The sequence below is a fragment of the Rhinolophus sinicus genome, linkage group LG06, assembly GCF_036562045.2.
Source record: "Rhinolophus sinicus isolate RSC01 linkage group LG06, ASM3656204v1, whole genome shotgun sequence".
NCBI classification, from domain to species: domain Eukaryota; kingdom Metazoa; phylum Chordata; class Mammalia; order Chiroptera; family Rhinolophidae; genus Rhinolophus; species Rhinolophus sinicus.
Genome location: NC_133756.1, coordinates 43,725,130 through 43,744,355, shown reverse-complemented (window position 1 = coordinate 43,744,355; position 19,226 = coordinate 43,725,130). Strand labels below are relative to the sequence as shown.

General features: G+C 32.7%; 1 long non-coding RNA gene across 2 annotated transcripts in view; it reads right to left on the bottom strand.

The window, feature by feature from the left end:
* Positions 1–6,729: 6,729 nt before the first annotated feature.
* LOC109453549 (uncharacterized) overlaps positions 6,730–19,226 on the bottom strand; it is a 123,208-nt gene continuing 110,711 nt past the window's right edge. Inside the window, exons 3-4 of one of the 2 annotated variants that reach the window (XR_002138313.2) lie at positions 17,145–17,202; positions 6,730–8,557 (exon numbers count right to left, since the gene is read on the bottom strand). This is a non-coding gene — a long non-coding RNA (uncharacterized LOC109453549). The remainder of the gene's footprint in view (positions 8,558–17,144; positions 17,203–19,226) is intronic. The other variant, XR_012497744.1, reaches the window with a different exon arrangement.

Here is a 19,226-nt window from a genome sequence, read left to right as displayed (position 1 = left end):
AAATTTGCCTAAGGTACTAATTTGCCTAAGGTGCTAGAGAAGCTCTTTTCTTTCCCTCAAGGTACAATTAAGTCTCTGTTAGACTAGGTTCAACATTATTTAACCTATAACATATACGAGTATTATTTTTAATACTAGCTGCATTATGGTAAACTGTGATCAAAGCATACTAAAGATGCGGCTATACCTAACACATACCCCAAACACCCATATGTAAAGGTATAACTATTTGCTATAGAACTATTGTTCATTGGTAATTAATGGATCTTGATAGCTTACACATTTTATTAATATATATATTTTTTTAAGTATTGAAACTATAACCACAGCAATATTTAATTAACATGACCAAAGAGGTGACACCCTGTCCAATTTGTGCTTTATTAGGTATTTTCCACAATCGTGCAAATTGTAAAATACAAAAATATTATTTCTTGCCAAACGTTTGAAGTTATCCCTGCTTAAACTTTCAGAGTTTTAAATTGGTGAGATGTGACCAAGGAATCATTTGTATAATGCAGACGTAAGAATACCCTGGATATGTTTAAGAAAATAACTCCTAAATTCACAGTATGCCCTTGATAAAATGCTTTCAATTTAATTGACTTAAATGAATTTTTTAAAGAGAATGGGTGGAGTTAGATTTCCAAAGAGAGTGGTTTTGTTTATTCTAGAAATGTCATTATCATCCTGGTCTGTTGCCATCTAAAAACAAAAGACCAAAGGGTATGTCTATGGGAATATTGGCAGGGAAAGCAGATGTTCCCGGTTAAGTCCGTTGTGATTCTAACTTTATCATACAGTATGTTGCACATTTTGAACTTAAATTTATGCTTTAAAATCTAGAGAACACAGCTGAAATGACTTCCCAAATATATCAATAAGAAACAGCTTGTTTAGTAAATGAAGTATCAAAATGCTATGATTGTATTCTCTTCTCCTATAATTTAAGTACTGTGAATCTCCCTCAGAAACCCTTTTTTCTTATACATGCCTAAAATTTGAAATTAGATACGCCTGTAACTTTCCAAGAATGTGGCAATACTGAACTGCCGTTAGGTTTTTTTCTAGATAAGTTTCAGCCTCCTTGCATCTGAAAGCAATTGAGGACAAACTAACCTAAACTGAATTGGATTCAGGCTGAAAGTTCCATAAGTGGTAGAAAGGGTAAATAATAGATTTTTGGAAGTGGTAACCACTTTAAGCTAACCCGAAATTCAGCAAGTTAGATTCATGATGCCAATGATAATGGTCATAAGAATCAAAATAAAACTGGATGTTTGTATTTTGTGCCACTATGTAGACTAATCGTGGTCCATTATAACCAACTAATATTTTTCCACTTCCTTAATATTTCAAACAACTTTACAAATATTTGGTTTACTTTATATTCATAACAATTCTGTGAAATAAACCAGAGATTATCCATATTTTCTAGATAAGAAAAGTATCTTTTAGTTACATGAGTTGTTCAAAGCTTCATGAGTAAATAAGTAGCACCATTCACCTTTACTCCTAGTCCCATTCTATTTTCATCAAAATACGATATTCGCCAACCCCTACTGATACATCTACATCCATGCAGCTTCCTTGTAAATTCCATTAATCTGCTAAAAGAGGGAAACATTATTTTCTTCATGTCTTTCTTAAAATGAATTTCTAATAGTATTAAGGACATATGAATTAAAAACATTTTCTGATTCAAACACATTTTGAGGGAGAAAAATTGTTGTAGTTTATTGCAATAATGAAAATAAATTTGTATCTGGTACAATTTTTAAATTATCTATAATTTTGAATAAATTAGTGAATTAAATTTCATCTATAAATGGTTCTTGATTAAAAAGTGTGTAAATAAAAAATATATATACAAAGCATGACATACTCCAGTAAAGAAAGGTTTTCCTTACTCTTGACACATTGAATATAAAAATATACCCAATTTCTGATTTTGGAAATACACAATGAGTTGATTTCCAAAGGGGTTTTTTGGTAAGAATTTGCACTTTGTTTTTTTTTTTTTTTGCATTTGTATTTATAATATTAAAACGGATGTTACTGTACATCTTTTTAGGACAGATTCATGAGTTAAAGTAATATTGAAATATTTAATTTGAATAAAATTATATGTTAATTCTCAATATTCTTTGAACTCTTTCAAATGAACCGTACAGAGCCTGGCTTTGACACCAGCATTAAAGGATGAGGGCTGAAAGTTTTAAAACCAATTTTGTTTTGAAGAATTTTAAATTTGGAAGCTGTTGTAAGAAACCCCTATGAAAAATACAAATTAATGAAGCACCTGTTAGATGTTTTTACCTTATCTGAAATTTATTTAACATCAGATTTATTGAGTGTGTTTTTCGTATCCTCAACAGGTTTGCTACATATTGCTGCAACCCATATCTATGGTAATCTTATAATAATAAAGGGGCTACTGTCTTCATATCTCTTGAACCTAATGAAACATCTTGGAATGCAATTACTTGGCATTTCAAAAGTAACATTCAATATACCAATCAAGCAGTTAGCGTGTCATTGTTGAGATAATTTCATAAAAGCAGAGAAGTGAAAGATAGCCTATGGGGAGAAGAAGATGGTATAAAGAGCAACTAGTTCTTTTGTAATTTGATTTCAAGTGTACATCATATACCTTTAATAATATTTGAGACATTAGTTGATAACCAGCTTAAGTCAGTTGTCTCCTCTGATACAGAAAAAATTAGGATATCCTTCAATTATATTATTTTAAATTAACTTATTTACTTATTTTTAGAATTGAGCAAAAGATTTTACCACTAAAAGCAATGAGGTTTGCCAGACAAATAACAGCAAAATAAGTGACATTTTCTTCAAGTTCTAAATTATTTGTGAAGAAAAGATAGTAAGTTGAATTCTAGTGTAATTGTTATTCAATGAACATAGACTACCAAAAACCGAAATTTCCTTTTACTCCCATGACCAAAAGTACTAACTAACGATTATTTAGTACTTCCTGTATATCAAGCACAGTCCTTTGAAGTTGGTATTATTATAATGTCTATTGTGTAGGTGGGGAAACTGAAGTCTAAATTCCCATGGTCACTCAGTCGGCAAGTGAATTTAGTCATCTGGTCCTTCTAGTTCAGAATCCATGCTCATATTTACTATGCTCATGTGAATCTGCTTCTAGATGTTTGTTGCTTTTCTTTCCATTAGCATTATTTGACTTTATTATTATTATTATTATTATTATTATTATTATTATGTTAATTCCAGAGACCAATAGCTTTCTTATTGCACTGGCCAAAGTGGAAATGAAATGCTTTTGATTTGATTCATTCTAACACCGTTTAACATGCAGAAAATTAATTATGACCTAAAAGAGTTTCCCATTTAAAGTTAAATAAGTATGTCTATAGTAGGGTTTTACTATCATATCCAGAGTGAATTTTGGTTTTCTGAATGAGTTTGTTTTGTTATGTCAAACATAATCAAGATATTCCCTGAGATTTAATCATGACATCACATCCGATTCAAACTATATCAGCTAGACACTCTGAGTTTTTATTTATTTATTTATCTATTTTTCCTTCACCCTGGCTGCCAGAAGAAAAACTATGCAATTTTTTAAAATCCAAAATATTTTCTATATCCTGCTCTAAAATATGCTGGCACTTTTACTTTATTTTTATACTATATACAACATGACCCTAATCTTTGATTATGTTTCATTGTTTCCTTGATGCTGACTCCGTGACTAAAAGATAAACTTTAAACCATATCAAGTGATAATCAACATCAGTCTTCAGGGAAAGCTCGCTGCGATAGAACTTTAGGACTCCTTAATAGGACACTGTCTATCAATTGCTTCAATATACATTCTGTCAAAAAATGTAACAGCATAATTGAATGTAAGGCACTTCACATGCTATATATAGAATTTCCAAGGTCAGAAGTAAATATTCCTATGTGATATTTCTCTCATATGAGCTGATATCAATGTTTTCAATAATAAACAATAAGATTCTATCCATACCAACAATATTAATATTCCCAATAAAATCAAGAATAGCTGGCCATGGACTACTTGTTTTTAAATTGCTACATATTTAGTGCAAAAATATTAGTTAAGAAGACTATTTTGAATCAAATTCAATCATTCCACTTTTCAACATAAAAGGACAATGATTTTAGTAAAACTTAGTAAACTGGGACTATTTGTCTTCACTATTTTATGCACATATGTGATTAGAAACATATTAATTACATCCAGGATAGGCACAACGGAAGAGTGTTTTATAGAAACCAGAAAAAGCCCAAAGCTATGGTTATATTTAATTTTTGTAACTTAGCCAAGTCCATTATTCATACTTATAAATTAAAAAGTCACAGTGCTCTCAAAATATTTATACCCCTCTTGATTGTATTAATATTTGATGTTTGATTAGGTTAAAATGCAAATGTAAACCCTCCATATGGTGCAGAGTAGCACAGGAACAATATGTTCCATGTGGGCAAGCCACCTTGGATCTTTCAATATAAATATTCACAAGCTCCATTAACACCACATCATCACTACTTACATTTTAACCTCCCAGGTTTTGGGTCAGTGATAAAATTTGGTCAGTATCTTCACAACAGCAAAATTGATGCTAGTAAAAAGTTCAGGGAATGAAAGTGGATAAGTATACTGAAATAAGTAAAATATAATCCAGCAATAATATTTTCCCAAACACAAAGTGGAGAGAAATAAGAAAATATGATTGTAATGGAATTTAATTCCAAAGGGTGAAAGAAAATATCCAGCAAGACTACTGAGAATCAGAAAAAATAAATAAATTAAACAAATTGAGTCCCTGCCTCACCTACCTTGCCTAATTTCTTTTAATTCTTGTATGAATTTTTATTTTTAGGAACATCTTAAGAAACACTATACCAAATTGATGTACGATTAGAAGGCAACAGAAATGTCAAATAAGCAAAGATAATTATTCTGGTCTGCACCTATTGCTATTTCAGTTTTGAAAGTTGGATAGTGATGTCACTTTGTAAGGGCTAAATATATTAATTTTTAAGAGCAAAATGTTTAAGAAATATATTACTGACAGGTTACTGCAGTTGCTTAGTGCATAGAGAAAAAGAGGCTAGAATAGTGGAATTGATCTCTAGTTGGAGCAGTTCAGGAAATATGACCCTTTCGTCCTTGTGACAGTAACTCATCACATACATTTCTTTGGAGAGATGCTGCAATGACAATCTCAGCAACTTAATCTGGTGCTTCACTTGAAAGAATTTCCTTTGCTTTCCACTCACCACCTAATCTTAGCTTATTCCTCTGGGAGTCCACACTCAGCATATTCTTTCACCACTCGGTAGAGTCAATCTGTGACTGCACTGTAAGCAACACCCAGATGGCTCATTAAAGCCATTATGATTAGCTTTAGATAGTCCCATGAGGTGTGCAGCAGCTTTTCCCTTTCTCATTCTATCTTTGCACTGAATGGGACTAGATTAGGACAGAGATGCCTCAGTTCCTAAACAAGCAGGGAATGGCACTGTTTTTTTTAAACAGCAAAAAGCAGAGAGGTAGGGATAGCTATGTATGTCATAGTTTTAATAAACTATCTTTATTATGGAAATGAAGAATCTTTTCCAACAATCCTACAGAAAGAAATTTAGGATAAACAGGGATTTTTTTATCCTTTTTTAAAAACTAGTTTTCAATATTGATATAAAGCTTTTTCAATATTAGTTATGTATTATCTGTGTTAGTGGGTACAAAAGAATTTATGTGGGATGTGACCCACATTTATGCATACACACGTGAAATGTGTATTTTAAGTAGTGACAAAGAAAGAGCACAGTTTAGCATTGCTGGTGATGGCTTTGTTAATATTAAGAGGTATAGTTGTAAATGACAATGTCCACATGTATATAATGAAAATCATAAGCGTATCTACTTATACCTGATACATTGGAGAGTTTTTGGTGGTTCATAATTAGAATACCTCACCAGTGTTTGATTCACTCCTAAGCATTAAATAAACCACTTCCTGAAATACATTATCACTTTCTGAATATGAAATACTTTAATATGACTAAATGATATGCTAGAGACTTGAAAGGACCATAACTAAAATATCTCATTTTTGTTGTTGTTTTCTGACTCAATGCTTTTACCTTTTGATCCTTCATCCCCTACAAAGTCCTGTGAATTATTTCTAAGAATTCTAAAGGGATGTCCTCAATGAGCTCAGTGCTTGTGTTATTCTGTCAGGTACTGCAGGTATGCTGCCATTGGTTCATCCTCTGCTCTACAGGGCACCAGAAGTCTCAGAGGGCATCTTCCTGTTTCACCAGCACAACGGGTGCTCCACTGCTTCTCTGTTAGAAAAGGCTGTACCCCCTTTGTGGGACCTCAATGCCAGGCCCAATAGTTTTCAGAAATTCTCTTCTGATGACTTGAAGCTGTGAAATTTTTCACTAATTTTCAGAGAGGCAGAATAAACACATACCTTTGATTATGGTTCACATGATATTAGAGAAATACACCACAGTGACATTTAGATGTCAAGGTGTCACAGAGTTCACTGTAATGGTACTTCTAGTCCTGTTCTAAGATGCAGGCATGAGCCTAGAAAACTGTACACAAAGACAAGTGAAAGACAAAGACAAGTGAAAGTCATCATATTTATTTATTTATTTATTTATTTATTTATTTATTTATTTATTTATTTTAAAGCCATCATGTGTTATTAGAGCTAGACTTTCTTATTAGGTCAAGTTCATTTTATTTAGATCATTCTCTTAAAAAATGAGGATGTGGAGTAAAACATAGGGAATAGAGTCAATAGAATTTTTAACAGCTACATACAATGTCAGAGGGTAGTAGATTGGGGGAGGGAGGTTATCACTTTGTGAGGGGTGTAAATGTCTAACTATTACATTGTTTTGTACACCTGGAACTAATAACAAATAAGTTAATTAGTTAAAAAATATGTTACCTGCCATGTGAATCTTCAAATTTCCACAAAATAGAATTCTGTTTGATCTGTCCCTTCAGTTTCTCACATATGCTCAAAACTACCTATAACTCAACAGTGTACAATTTAGATTTATAGCTCACATTAAACAAGTTCATGTTTCTGCTAACCATTCTTATCTATGGTCTACGTGAGTAGCAGTAACTGATTCACTCATAAAAATTAGGTTTGCAAATCCATAAACATTTTCAAATTCATCAAAATTATCTTCATCTAAAAACTGAAAACTCCACTGTGGGGACAGAGCCCCAGAGAGTAGTTTACAGGCTCTCGGCCTCGCGTGGAGGGGTGCTGGCTCGGGTGGTGGATGGCTGTCAGCTGTGGCCGGTTGGCCGATTGGCCGCTGGTATAACTGCTGCGGCTACGGAGGACTGCCGTAGGACTGCCGAGGATTGCCGAGGAGTTGAGGAGAAGGGAGGAGAGTCGTCGGTTGGTCAGGTGGCGGAAAGGCAGACGGCAGGTCACGCGTCCGGTGGGCCCAGCCTCCAGTGAGACCATAGTGGTTTGACTCCCCTACCTATGGCTCCGTGGGTGTTCCTTTTTGGCCTCACCATGTCCTGCGTTCTTGTGTGGGGAGCGGGAGCAGAGACCCCGCAGGCCGCCCCGCCTGAAAAATGGTGCAGCGAGCAGGGTCTCCCGCATGACATCCACTCAATGCAATAAACATTTTCAATTTAATTCAGAGTTAAATTAATATATTCTGATTTGACTGACTCTCTGTGGTCCATTTTAGAGGCATTTATTTTCCTTTCAAAGTCTAATCCCTTCAATTATGTGCAAAATGTTTTGCAATTCCTCTTTCAACAATTTCGCTTTATCAATTATTTCCTGTCTTTTCTTTACCAGAACATTCCATTCCAAATATACATATCTACACTGTTCATTTTCTAACCAAGGGCGGGGGGAGAGTCAGCTTAAACCCTATGACACACTTAGGCTATCAATCTCTCTCCATTTTTCCTTTCCCAACTAAATTTCAAAATATTCAAGATTTGTTATTTATATTTCCGTATTCTTCAACTCTTTGAAATCCAGTTTCTGCCTCCCAACCCTCAACGCAAGTTGATTTCACAAGGAAAGGTAAATATAATAAAACATGGAATCTTACTCTTCTCCTTTCCTTAGTTGGCTGTTGAATCAATCTATTATTTGAACCCAGTGGAAAGCCTGAGGATTAGTCAGGTTTCTAGTGCAAATGAAAATTTCCAACCCAAGTTTTCTTGCCAATGTCATACCCATTTTGTTGGAATTGCTCCAAACTCATAGTGCAGGCAAAAATGATAGATATAGGCGGCCCTAGCTGTAAGACAAATTCCTGTTCTCATGACCACAGTTAATTAGTTAGGGTTGGAACATAATCATTATCTAAAAAGAATTGATCATATTCTGTTTCCAGGAAATTTGCATTGAGGATACAGGGAGCCAGACAGTTAGATGCTACACCAGTAAGATCTTGTAGAATATGGGCAGGATCCAGAAACATGGTGAGATGAGGTCTGAACAAGCTGTCTGAAGCAAAGGCATTCTCTCAGCTAGAGGAGACAGAAACAAATGCCCAGAGAAAATGAGTTCAGAATCCATTAGCCTCCAGACTCAGAGTAGCTACCTGATAACTTCCCACTTCTGAATAAGCTGATTTTTAATTTCTGTAAAATTTCTATCTTAAAAATTATACTTTTTAATTTGAGCAAGCTTGCAAGGGGTTCTCTTTATTACAAAGGATGCATGATTAAGACAACCTCAGTAAAGATAACAAATTATTTATTAAGGGTAATGGGCTAAAGAAAAGAACTATTTAAACAGAAGTTCATATATTTTTCCAAAAGACATAGAAAAATACATACTGAAAAATGCATTTTCCAAGAGAATACACTTTACTGAATTATATGGTAAATTGACTCAATTCTAATTTCCTTGACTAGTGCCCAGTCAGTTTTTAAAATATGAGTTTAGTCACGTGTTTATTCCTATAAGCTCTCTACAGAGTATCAATCAGATTTTGAATCAGCAGGTGAATCAATACTTGCCAGAAAGTCATTGCTTATTAGCTTATACCAATTTAAGAAAATGACAGTAGCACATAATTTTAAGTATTTAGCAAAGATTATCTAGGGTTTCTATTTCTTTATCTGTGCCTTCTTATGTTCCATTTTATCCATGAAATTATTAGGAAAAGTGACTAGGTAAAGCAAGAATTTGGAGCACTTCTGAGCTATCTGTAGGATAACCGTGGGTAAGTTACCATAAATTATTTCTATATTTACCTATGGAAGAATATATTTCCGTTTTTGGATTCACTATGCTATATCTATTTAGCAGCAGAAGGTGCGAACTTAGGAGTCTTTTTGTTTGTTTGCTTGTTTGTTTTTTAATATGTTTACATAAAGGTAGAATTAAAACCAAGTCAGTTTCAGTGAATACAGTCATGTGAACCATACAACTACAGATAGTACTATCTATATAGACCACAACGTGAATGTTCATTCCTTTTCCTTAGCTGTGCATGTAAAATCTGCATAACTATTCCTATGTAGATTTCTTGATGATTATACTATATCCATCAGACATAAGGATATATTTTAAATTAGTATTTGTAGAATATGAGCTCCAAAAAGGCAGGAGTTTTTGTCTGTTTAGTTCACTGCGCATCTACAGCACCAAGACTAGCACCTACGATATAGTAGGTGCACAAAAAATATTCATTGCATGAATAAATAATGCAACTAATGGCATTGGACTCACTTGTATTAATTAATAAAATAACAAAATCCTGACTTTCATACAAGTTAACTAAGTCACCAGGTCAAGGATTGGATATAAATTTAATTGATTATTATAAACACTACCATCATTGTTGGAACCATCATTGTTGATTCACATCTTGTCATAAGACTAAATTAGAATACTAAATTCAGTATGTATACAGGGAAAACGCCAATCCTACACTCTTCAACCAACTCTCAGATAGAAGCTTTCTAGTAAGTTCTTAGGCAATAACACATGGAAAAAAAACCTTACATAAAACAAAACAAAAAAATAAAAGATTTGTAGAATATTTTGTGAGGACCACACAATGGTGAATAATAATTTAATTAAAACTTTGAACATTTAATAAAACCTAAAGTTCACTCTGAGCTTTTAATTAAATCTGTTCCTATTATAAATACACCAGGATTGCCCAACTATTAATAGCAGAGGAAATGGAAATTATAAAGCACGGAAATATGCTTTATAATATGCTTCTTAAAACTATGTAAATTTTTTAAGACATCAATATATGTTTTCATAATGTCTTCATTTTGATAATTAATATGTACCAAACCAGTTTCTTCTGCCTGGGTAATTTACATATGATAGCTTTCAATAAGTCCTAGATGATAGTGTATGTTATTCATATAAGGAATTAGTTATGCCGCTGTTAAAGTTCATACAAAAGTTAATGTAGAAGGAAGGGAAGACAAATTAGTCAAACCATTAATTGTGTTGCTGAGTCTAATCATTTGTTTGTTTTAGCTAAAGTTTTCTGCCTTTATTGCAGTCATTAATACTTGACAGTGAATAATCTTGTGTTAAACACTCCTAATTAGGTTAGAATTCCTTTTTTTTTTTTTTTTTTAAGTTGTTGCAGTATGAAACCTGAGGTTCTGTCAATATGGGTGGATATAGTGATCCTTATAACCAAGTCATGGGGTCTAACTTAAGCTGAGAAATGACTTTCCACAATAATAGAACCATGAATAGAGTTCATCATTTTGCTGATGGTTCTTCCCTCGGCAGATATGAGCCATCTAAAGGCAGGAGCATGTTGTAAATCAGGTACTGTTTCCATTAATCAAAATGGGAGTTAAATGTACGTGAAGAGAATGAATCCCCTTAGGTACTTAAAATGTTTCAGTTGCATTTGTTGATGTAGCTTGGTAAGGTATTTTCACACTTTTAAAGAATCACACCTTTCGGCAAAATTAAATAAGAAGCTGCAGATGAGCATGACTTTGCCAAGCCTCTGATTTTCAAACGTTCCTGAAGAGTCCAGGAAACATGTGAAGCAACATCTGTAAAATATGCACATGAGAGGTGGAGAGTGATCCAGACTGCCTGCACCACAGGTAACTTAAAGACACCAGGCAGAAAACAACACTCTGCCAGCTACTTGCTGTATCTCCACCAGATCTCTGCAAAGCAAGGAGTTCGTCACCCAGCGCAAAAATGTGAATTTTGTCCTTCTGCCAGGTTTATAGAAATACTATGAATTGAGTTATTTGCCGTTCTCTCTCTCTCTCTCTCTCTCTCTCTCTCTTTTTTTTTTTTTGTAACCAAGGCATACTTAGATCCAAAAAATGCAAATAGCTTCCTAATTCAGGGTATTGCTACCTTTATTGGCTGGGGGGTGGGGGGAGGCGGGGGGCGGGAAAGAAAGGAAATTATTGAAAAATTCTGTCTTACAAAGATTTGAAAAAAAAGGAGAAGAAATCTAATAAAATTATTTGGAATTCTTTGTATGTACTCTTCATGATGCTCAGATTTTTCTATAACCAGAATAAGGATTAAAGATTTTACCATATAAATGTAGAAATACTTCTGCTCTGAAACATCTTTATTTTAATGTAATTGGAATTTCAGTCTAGTTGGATTCATAATATTTACTGGTATAAGAATATCAAAATGAAGGCTAAGATGGAAGAAACTCAAAAGGGAATAAATAAGTGGGTATGGGAGGCATCTAATATCAAAAATTGAAATAAACTGGCATATTAGGGGCAGGAGAATGAAAGGGAAAAAATAAATAGACTAAATCAAACAAACAGTTTTGCTCACGTTTCATACAGAGAATATCATTAGAAAACCAGAAATACTATTTTTTTTCATGGATGAAGTGTGGAAACTAGAAATAAAAGGTAGAAATACATGGGTAGGGATATATGGGCCTCAGAATGGAGACATTTTGTTGTGACTCATCACATATAATATCTATATAAATGGCACAGAGAGGAACTACATAGTAAGATTCATAATTTTGAAAACAACACCAAAAATCTAGGCAGGTAGCAAAATATTAAATTAATGGCTATAAACTGGAAAGATTTTATGAGGCTGTACAGGTGGTTAGAAAAGTGGCAGAAAAATTTGGAAGCATTCAAGTGTAAGATAACATGAGTCCTGAAGTATAATAAGAATGAATGTGTAGATGTCAGTTAGACCAAGAACAGAATTTAGGTGTCATTTCCCTGATAACGGTAATCCAATATGCTATGTGTTAAAAATATAATCCAAAAGGTTTCATCACTGAAAAATGCTCTGGAAGAACATTTTAGAACATTTTAGGAAAACGGAAGAACATTGTTAGATATTAAAGTGTATCTAATGCAGCAGGCACTTTTCTGGACTCTAAGGATAAAGCGCCAGATAAGGTCCCTGCTTTTATGGAACTAGATTTTAACATAGGGGAAAAGCTAATAATAGTAAGTATATTTCAGGAATGTCAAAGCATGCACCTGGAATTTTCTTCCTGCAGATATAAGCATTCCTTACTTAGCTTTTTAAGTCTTGGCTCAAATCCCATCTTCTCAATGAGGCTTTTCCTGAACATCTATTTAAAATTGCAACACTGATCCTATTGTTCAACACCCTCTGTCAGTTTGCTTGCTTTATTTTTTTCTATATAACTCTTTTCACTGCTGACATACCATTTTACTTATTTATTTGTTTATTGCCTATCCCCCCCAACTAGAATGTATATTTTATGCAGCCAGGGATTTTTGTCTATTTTATTTACTACTACATCCCCTGATGTCAAGAAGAGTCCGAAGCACTGTAGGTACCTAATAAATATTGTGGAATTAATGAGTAATGTCACATTTTGAAGAAAATAAACTAAACTAATGGAATAGATGTCTGTGAGGCTCTAGGGCTATGTTAGATAGTGTGGTCAGGAGAGCCATTTAAGTAAATGATGAAAAGTGAGGAAGAGTCTGTCATATAAAGATACGTGGGGGAGGCAATTTCAAATTACAAACAGCAAGTTCAAAAGTCAAAAGGCAGGTGTGAAGTACAAGAAGTCCTGTAAGGGGGTTGGGTAATGTGAGGGGGGTGTGAGGAGAGAAGTGGAAAGAGATGGAACCATAAGATAGGCAAAAGCAAAATTAGGTATTCCCTTGTAGACCATAGTAGATTTGAATAATATTTTGAATACAAATGGATGCTGTTAGAACTTTTTAAAAAACACTCTGGCAATTATATGCACTTTGCTAGGAGGGGTACAGTAAGGAATACTAGAAATATAGAGAATCTTCAAGAGGTTTTGCAGTGGTGCAGAAGTCAGTAGGTTAGGGTAGTGCAGTAGCATCGGAAAGAGTAAGGAAGCGGTAGGCTCCTAGTGCAATCCTTACCTAGCTCACAAACTTGGTGAAATTGGGCCAGTCGTTTAATCCTTGTAAACCTTGGCCTTCTTATCAATAGAATGGGAATTTACTTACTTCAAGGCTTGGATGATTAGGGGATTGGATCATGGTCACATATTTTTTAGGTTAAAAAAAAACTTATATCTGATGATTTTGCATGGACTATTTCTCCAGATGTAAAAGTATGTGTCTATTATTAGAAACACATGGTAGTATATCCACTAGATACAAAAAAAAAAAAAAAAAAAAAAAGATAGAACATTCATTCCCTCTTGGAATATACTATGCAGAGTGCTTAAAATTTGGACATATGCCTAAAAACCACCTGGAGATGAAAATACCTCAGAGAGACTCAGGAACTGGGTATATCAAGAGCACGCTCTCTGTTCTGGTTTCTGCTTCTCTCCCAAGGATCATTTCTCCTTGGAAACCTGCTTCTAGGTGCAGAAGATGAGGAATCTATTTACCTTAACCCTGCCAGAATTTCAGCATCTATTCTGTTCACAGAAATAATAATTTAAAAGTTTTTATTATTGTTTTTGTGTTAGACTGATATAAATTGTTGTTGAAAAGTTATTTATTCACAATTAAAGCACAAAGAGAAGGACTTAGGTGAATATTGCTGAAAAAATTAGTTTAGAATATTGATAACCTACCCTCTTCAGTGTTGTCATATTTATTTTCAAAAACTAAGTTAAAGATATATATTAAATTTTTCTTAATATTACTGTCATTTTAAATATAATTTTCATTGCTGTGGAATAACACCTAAATTCACAATTATCTGTGAGGCAATATGTAAAACAGTGAAAGAAAAATGAAGTGCTCAAATGAAAGTATAAAACACTATAAATCATGAGTAATAAACAGCTACACTGTAATATAATCCCTTTATCAATATTGAAGGTTTAAAGATGTATTTATTCTATTATTCTTGCAGAAAGATCCCAAATTTGATTTATTTATCTCATTTCAATTAATAGGGAAATACTGCCAAATCTTTTTCCACAGTAAATCCCAAAGATTTGTTAAGAAAAATAATCCAAACACGGAAATAAGGCAGAAAATGGCTACATGTCTTTAATATTGTACTGGAGCATTGTATACCAGGCCAACTCAACACTGTTTAATTTTCTAGTGGAATGCAACTTTGCTTGACTTGCAATTTACTGCTGATTTATGCCCAGAATTTGTTAAAGTTTGTATTATCTTGCATATTGTTTTCTAGTGGAGAAGCAAATTATTTCTGTGTAATTGAAAAGATAACCACATTTACAGTTTTATTGACCTATAGAACACTAAACAACTTTGTTTCTCACTTAGCAAATTTATTTCAGCCTGGCTTTCCGAATTAACTATAAAAATTTGTGGGTCTTACGTGCTTTGACTTAACCTTGCCATCCTGCTGGCTCCCTCATTAACGAGTCAAATGTATGTTTGATATGCGCTCACTATATACTGTATGAGAGACATGGTTTTGACAAGGAAAGTTATACCTTAACAGTTTTCAAGATTCTAGCAAAATGTTCAAGTAGACTCTCTTACTTGAAACAATTAAGCTTAATTACTAAAGAAATACACCTTATGATCTGAAAAAATTGAGTACACTCTTATCACCCTTTGGATTTTGGATTAATTCCTAAGGTGTAGTAGAATTTAACCTTTACTGAATTTTTCTCTTTCTGGTTTTAGTTTGCTTTTGGTTTTCATAAGAGTTTGGTTCTTGTTCTGGATTGCTGATGCTAAGAAATCATTCCCACAGGGAACAGCAGTGGTTGATAATCAAATGTTGTGGTCTGATCTCTGTTAGGATGATGGAAATTTCTCTAAGGTTAGAAATTAATTATTTGTTAGTCTTCTTTTATTATTATTATTATTTTATTTTGCTCTTTATCCACAATGTTTTAATCAATGAAAACATTTCATACTTACTAGAAAGAAGAAATACTTTGGAGATCTGGATCAGTGAGCTTTTATTTTCTGTTTATATTTGACCTTGATTAAGGTACAAACCTAAAGCTGCAAGTGTTTTGTGCATCTTAGTAACTGAAATTAAGGAAAGCCTTTACTTCTTGTGTAAGATTTTGAAAAAAATGTTATATTTCATAAGTATACACAAATTCAATTTTATTTTTTTTCTTAAAGGAGCTCTGTATTTACATTTCATAGAAAAACATAAGGCAAACATTAATAAAAACAAGGTTTCTAGGGCTGGGGAAGGAAGAAAATGACTGCTCACAATTTAAATATGCTAGTCTTAAACAAAGAAAACAAACTTCTGTCAAAGTGGTTAACTGAGAACCATTTTATAGAAACATTTTATAAAAAACATGAACGTGACTCCTTGATAAAGTCAGATTAGTTTTATAAATTTGGTTAAAAAGACTATTTGTCTTTTTTTCTGATTTTATTTATTCAAATTATAAAAGCATGTATCATAGTTTAAAATGTCTTGAACTTGCTTCTCATAAAAATTAGTTAATATGAACTTTCTAAATGTCTTATATTGGTATACAGATTATATAAATTAACAGTACTCCTGCATTAATATTTATGATTATGAATTCTGTATGCTAGAGACAGATATGTTCTCTATGCTTTTTTATTAATTAGCTCAACACTATTGTATGATCTTACAAGGGAAGAGGTGTCAGATAAAAAATGAAGCTTTGTCTTTCTTAGGATATTCTATACAAGTAAAAATTATTGGTATAAATATGTTTTAAAGACTATATCCTTTATAAGATGTATTGGATTCCCCTGGAGATGTATCAATGACTTCACTGTCCATAGTAAGGTCTTACCTTCACAGGAAACATTGATCAATTCCTTAGGAAAGAGTTATTCATTTCTCTACAAAACAATTTTCACTCTGATGTTGTTTGTTACTATAATGCGATAATAACCTCTGTTCAAACTTATCAACAGGTTGCTTCTACTTTCCCCTTTATGCTTGCCTTAAAGCTCTTCTGCAAACTATAGATATTGTTGAGTTCTCAACAATGAAGGACAGTCTCAAGGCCTGACAAAAATAATAAAACTGTGTTGAGTATTTTTAACTATTGTTACATCAAGGAAAAGATTCACGTATATGGGCTTCTGAGTTGTCATTTCTTAGAAAACTGTCGGACTGCGCTGAGAACTGAGTCAAGATTTCTGTCTGTTTTTACTTAAGAAACAGATGACTCATGAGAACAGCCTGCTGGCCCAATATCTAGTGTAACAAGAATTAAGAAAAATTCAATGGAGCACTGAGGGAAATCTAATTTCAGTTACTTTTTATTGAAATATGATGGTATTATTGCTACATATTCACCATTCAATTTTGGTGAGTACTAAGAAGTCTTCTTCTTAACCCTTTTCTAACCCTGGATTCAATAGACTATGCTTTTACAAACTGAAGTAAAATATTTTTTAAATAATATATTTTCCCTAACCTCTCAGAATTCAGAAACAATAATGTTTGCTAAATCTACTTTTTCAATGGCAATGTAGTTACTCTCAAAGATTTAATAAGAATTGTCATCCTGTTTACAAGAATATAATTACACAAATTGATTGTGTAATACAAGTCATAACTGTAGTGTCAAATTTTATTTTATCACATATGATAATCTCACTATTAAGAAAAAAATGCTCTAATTCATATATGGAATTAGTACCTACAAATCCCTTGCAGAAAACAGGTCTGGTAATGGTTATATGGTTTATAGTTCCATACCTTACAGGTAATAAAGAAAGTTACTTCTTCCAGGCTGGAAAACAGGACCTCAGGGGACCTTGAGGAGAGAGGAATTTAACCTTAACTATAAGTACTGCAAATGAAATATGTGGAAATAATATTTTTCAGACTGGTCTCTGATAATCCAAAATAAAAAGCCAACAGGAGTGATTGAAAATAAATATCTGGAATAATAGAAAATATTGAAAATGTGGTCCTCGATTCTTTATAAAATGTCCAAATGAAAATTAACTCTCTGCCTTAATAGTTGCTCAGTGTTGTATGATTCTAAATTTATTAACCATACTACAAGCAGACATATCTAGCTAATTAATTTTCTGCTGTCACTATATAAATTGTTTAGGCCAACAACAAAATGATACTAACTTTTTAATGAAAATATTTGGAGATTATTTATAACAATTAAAGGTTATTAATAAAAAATATGCAAAATATAGAAACAAGGCAATAGGATGGCTAAGTATCTTTTTGATGTCATACTAGGCATTGTATACTCAAGGATTAGAGTATAGTTATAGTTTACTCAAATATTATTAATTCTCTAGAAGAGGGGTTGGCAAACCTTGGTTCTGAATAAAATTGACATAAATGGAGCCATTTTAAAATAGAGCTAAGACAGCCATTTCAAAGTAAGTGCCTTGCTTGTTTCACTACTCAAACCTTTGGAATGTTTGAACTGGGAAAAATAACCTCTGGACTGGCCAAACTAACATAGTTTTTCAAAAACCTGTTTGCAACACTAACAGTAAAGAAGACATCCTGGATACCTGACAAAAAATTAAAGACAGTCTTAGAATTTGCACCGCAATGCATAGCTAAAGAATAACTTAGTTTATTTGCACCTACAAAAATGCCTTTTCTTTATTCACATAATTATTTCCTTCCCTTTTTCCTAAAATCCCCTTGCCTTCACTACCTAATGGGAACACTATTTGGGTTTCTCCTGAATCAGTGCTTCCTGAATAGCTATTTTTTAACTCAAAATAATGTTTATCGCCTCGTACTTTCGCCTTTTATTGTTAGGTTAACAATACATGGGCCAAATTCCGTCCATGACCTGGAATAATAGAAAATATTGAAAATGTAGTCAATATTTTCAATTGACTACATGAAATTGAATGTGTGTGTATGTTCCTCAAGATGAAAATAGTTTTTACATTTTGAAAGTGTTATAAAAAAATGAAGTGAAGAATATGCAAGGACACGATATGTGGCCTACAAAGCTTAAATGTTTGCTATTGAGCCCTTTACCAAAAAACAAAAAACCTAATTCTTGCTCTAGGATATAGTTTTGCCTGATTTACAATTTACTATTTGTTAAGGCCTAAAGTCTGAGAAGTTGCATGTAAATTTGTCATTTTTTTCTATTTGCCCTTAAAAAGGCAAATTATTACTATCTGGTAGAAAAGGCAACCCTAAATGTTATACTTTTACTAGCCTGTATAACACACTGACCAAATCTGTTTCTCGTATAGCAAACTTATTTGAGTCCTGAAGGACTATGTAAATTTCTGTTTTTTAAATGCTTCTTAGCAAAGCTTTATCATTCTTCTTGATACTTCATTAATAATTTTAAATGTTTTGGCATGTGATTACCGTATATTTGTGAGTTATGCTTTATAATTTTTGAAAATCATATTTTGATAAATCTAATATTTTAAGCATGACTATTAAAACAAATAAAATGTAAGTAAGATGAAAATTATTCCATTGAATTTCAATATGAAATTTACTTTTTGACTTTTTCTGTAGGGAACATATTCAATAAATTGGGGTTGGTTGCAATTCTGAAAAAGTTATAAATATGTACATATATGTATTATATATGTACATAAGGATTATACATATGTACATATATGTATACATAATCCTCAAAAGTGCTTTTCATATTGTTTTATATATATATATATAGTTTTATATGTATATATACACACACACATATACCTATGTGTTTTTCTGAATCTATATTTACATATGTATATTATATATATATATATATATATTATTTTTGGAAATTAAAGGAAGTAAAGGGACTGTTAAAAGCTATTTACGTATTGCTGT